The 4157-nt window shown below is 37.5% G+C and overlaps 1 pseudogene; it reads right to left on the minus strand.

The window, feature by feature from the left end:
- Positions 1-4157, minus strand: part of LOC107701267 (tetratricopeptide repeat protein 17-like) — a 39507-nt pseudogene that overhangs the window by 22868 nt on the left and 12482 nt on the right.

A 4157-nucleotide genomic window follows, 5' to 3' on the forward strand; every position in this document is an offset into this window, starting at 1 on the left:
ACACACACACACACACACACACACACACAATTCAGCTCACATGTTGCTTAACTTCAGATTTTTCAAATCAATACAACTGCATTATTTATAAGAAGGTAGAAACAGAAGCCACTTGGACACACATTCACCATTCACATTGTTGTATAAGTGAAAAGTGTGTTAGTTCAAAAGGGGTTTGCCATATTAATCACTAAATCAATAGCTCAGAGTTCCCCCAAACAAGAAGAGGACAATGAGTTCATTTTTGTCTGCAGAGCACAGCGGCATCTAAATAAAGCCTGTGCTATTTTCAGTGCCCTGAATTATTGAGGACACGATTTCACTATTTCAAAGTCTCTCTCACTCAGAAGAGTGCCAGGGGAGAGAGAGCTGAGCTAGAGAAGGGGAGCAGTGCAGGATGCTGAGGAGAAGAGAAAAGGGGAGCAGAAGAGGGAATGGAGCAAACCCAGAATAGAAGATGCAACGGTAAAGAGTCTAAAATTGGCTCAAAGATTACAGTGCCTGGCTATAAAAAGAGCGCTCTGCCGCTGAGGCTGCAACACCAGGGAGGAGGAAAGAGTGAGTGATGGAGGAAGGTGAAGTGGGGTAGCTATCTGGGGGGGGGGACTCTCGGTTCAGTGTTGGAAGGGTCCCACAGGTTTACAGAGGAGGCTACTTACATGGACAGGCCTGGTGCTGGAGATTGTAAAGGAAGGGGTAAAACTGGAGACAGCGCATTAGAGGCAGGCTGGCACGACACTGGGGACAATGAACTGTGAGAGTCAGGGCCCGACGAAACACAGCCAGAGCGCCAGTCAGGTTTCCCTGAGAGAGGTGAACGTTGACCAGACTTAACAGGGTGTGAGGCTGGTGTAAAAAAGAGAGAGAGAAAGATACATTTATGTCACTTCATAAACTTCTCTGTTTTGATTAAAGGAATAGCTAACCTAAAAATGAAATTTATGTGTCATTCAAGGTGCAGATAAGCTTGTATTGGAAAAGATTGTAGAAATATAGCATTACATCACTTGTACAACAATAGATCTTTTGCAAGTGAATGGGTGCAGTCAGAACGAGAGTTCAAACAGCTGATAAAAACATCACAAGTTATCAACACAAAGCCAGTCCATCAATTAACGTCTTGTAAAGTGAAAAGCTGCATTGATTTTTGTAATAAATCATTAAGGCATTTTAACTTTAAACCATCACTTCTGGCCAAAATAGAGTCTACCGAGTTCATAATCCATAAAAATGCTTCACCCAGTAAAGACCTCTCTCGTCCAAGTCCACTGACATATTTGGTTAGGAAAGTTTCAGAATGCTTTCATTTGTAAACAATGCTTGATCTGTGCATATTTTTCTCCTGATTCAGACAAGATGACTTTTTCAATGGAGAATACAGTATTTTGGATTATGGACTATTTAATAGGAAGCTAAAGTTTGAAGTGACCATCTTAATGATGGACTTGTTTATCACAAACATGCAGCTTTTATCTTCAAAATACATTAACTGATGGACTGGAGTAGTGTGGATTGCTAGTGTATTATTATTTTATCATCTGTTGGGACTCTCATTCTGACGGCACCCATTCACTGCAGTGGATCCATTGGTGAGCAAGAGATGTAAAGCTAAATTTCTCTCCAAATCTGATCCAATGTAGAAACAAATTTGGTAACACTTTAATTTAGTGACCAATTCTCACTATTAACTAATTGCTTGTTAGCATGCATATTACTAGCGTATGGCTGTTTATTAGTACTTATAAAGCACATATTAATGACTTATTCAACATGACCATATTTTACATTTTTTAACCCTACCCCCTACCTAAACTTAACAACTACTTTACTATTAATAAGCAGCAAATTAGGAGTTTATTGAGGCAAAAGTCCTAGTCAATAATTAGTTAATAGTGAGAACTGGTCCCTAAACTAAGGTGTGACCACAAACTTAAACTTCACCTTGGATGGCCTGAGGGTGAGTAATTTTCAGCAAATTTTCATTTTGGGGTGAAATAAATGTATACTTTGGGCTGTCAATTTAACCTGTTAGTGTGATCAATTCCAAAGAAAATTATTTGATAAAATGAATGCCCTCTGACACATATATAAATGAAAATATGAGAAATTAAACTTTGAAGTGCCACTTGCATGTTTTTGCAAGTCTTCAGTAATCTGACAAGCAGCTCGCCACATTTACAGCAGAGCAGCTAGCACAATAATCAAATGAGTAAAGCCCAAGGTATACTTTGGTTTCTATGCATGTTAAATTTTATCAACAGCATATGAAAGCACAGAGTCAGATTTTTCTAACCACACAAATGTATACTTTTTTGTGCAATATTTTTGCACTGATTAGTTTGGCCACAAGGTGGCCAATGATAATACCTATATCAATAACCATGATATATCCAATGATAATAAACAATATATTGACAACTACAGCCTCTTTTAAAAGCTTTCATCTGTCAAAACCATGCAATGCATGTGTTTGGATTGTATTTATCCTTAGGCTTTTCTTTGCAAATATTTATGTTCAATTGCAATTAATTCAAAAGCAAATCATGTAATTAACTAATTGACAGCCCTAGTTAACACCACTGTATGTCTGACATTTAAATTCTTCTGTGGCATCAAAGGAATATTTCCATGGGTGTCATGTCAAAATAAGATTGTACTTAACATTGTAATCAGCAAGCTGTCTACACTGCATCCTAGTTATGTAATCACTTACAGTGTAAACTGGGTAGTAGTAGTCTGCGCTGAAAAGGTGTGGTGTTCAATATAAAGTCTCCATTATAGGTCAGTGTCAGTGTGCATACCTCGGAGCGGTTGATCTGCAGGGCCTGTTGCAGCAGCTCATGGGCCTCGTCATGCAGGCCGTAGTGCAGCAGCAGGTTGGCAGTATTGACCAGAGGCATGTCTCTGTGCTGAGGAGGGGCAGAATGGAGCGCCTGACGCAGACAAGCCAAAGCTTGTGTGCCATTTCCTTTAGCACGCCAGAAAAGACCTGCTTCATTCTGCATCATCCACAGCGGCCCACTCATCTGAGAGAAAAGGACATTCCATTTGACCTTCGGTAAAGCTTTTGTTTTTACTATCACAATCCTAGTTTTACATTCAAATGTTGCAAGCAGACAATCTGACCACCAATTATGAGCAGCTAACAATTTCTAAAATGGAACCATCTGTCATTATTTACTCGTGCTCATTAAGTTGCAATATTAGTGTAAGAAACACATACACAAAAATAACTTTTAAAGAATCTTCACATAGAAATCATTGTCATGACAGTGACTATGTGCTGTTCAGATCCTAAAAGGCCAAAGCAGTACTATAAAAGCATCATTGCACCAACCTGCACCAACCAACACCACCACTGTAGGGTCAACATTTTTTTCCCCCAAAGAAATTAATATTTTTATTCAGCAAAGATGCATAAAACTGATCACAGGTGACAGTAAAAAAAGTTTACATTGTTATAAAAGATTTCTATTACTAGTTTCTATTCACTTAAATATGCTGAAAAGAATGTTTCCACAAAATATTTAGCAACACAAATGTTTTCAACATTGATAAAAAAAAAAACATTTCTAGAACAACAAATCAGCATTAAAATGGTTTGAGGGATTTTAAGGATCACATAACACTAACAACTGGAGTAATGGCAGTGATTAGATTTTAAAAATTTTACAATTTAAAAATTACATTTCAAAATATGTGTAATTGTGTATGATTTGAAAGTTGCAGCCGAGATAATGATAATCAGTCAATACTAGTGTCTTACATTTGGGTCTATTACTTACACAAAACTATCATATGGCTTCTGAACACTTTATATTATTTACTCTTTAACACACAAGTCATAATGACAACTTTAATGGTGCATTTATAGCGTTTTTTCATCCTTTTCTGAGCTTAATGGTCCACAGTAACTATAAATGTTGTACAGAAAAAAAATATTATACAAATGTTCATTATAAAGTTACTGATTCTTCAATTATCTGTACTTCACATCTGTACTTCACACTTATCTATATTTCCATAAGATCCACACTATCATCCTTACATAATTTGTCCACTTTTAATTAGGGATGCACCGATACCGGTATCGGTATCGGGCCCGATACTGAGCTCCTGTACTCGTACTCGTTAAAATGCCCCGATACCAAACGCCG

This window comes from Sinocyclocheilus anshuiensis, unplaced genomic scaffold, assembly GCF_001515605.1.
Source record: "Sinocyclocheilus anshuiensis isolate Anshui unplaced genomic scaffold, SAMN03320099.WGS_v1.1 scaffold1946, whole genome shotgun sequence".
In the NCBI taxonomy this organism is placed as follows: domain Eukaryota; kingdom Metazoa; phylum Chordata; class Actinopteri; order Cypriniformes; family Cyprinidae; genus Sinocyclocheilus; species Sinocyclocheilus anshuiensis.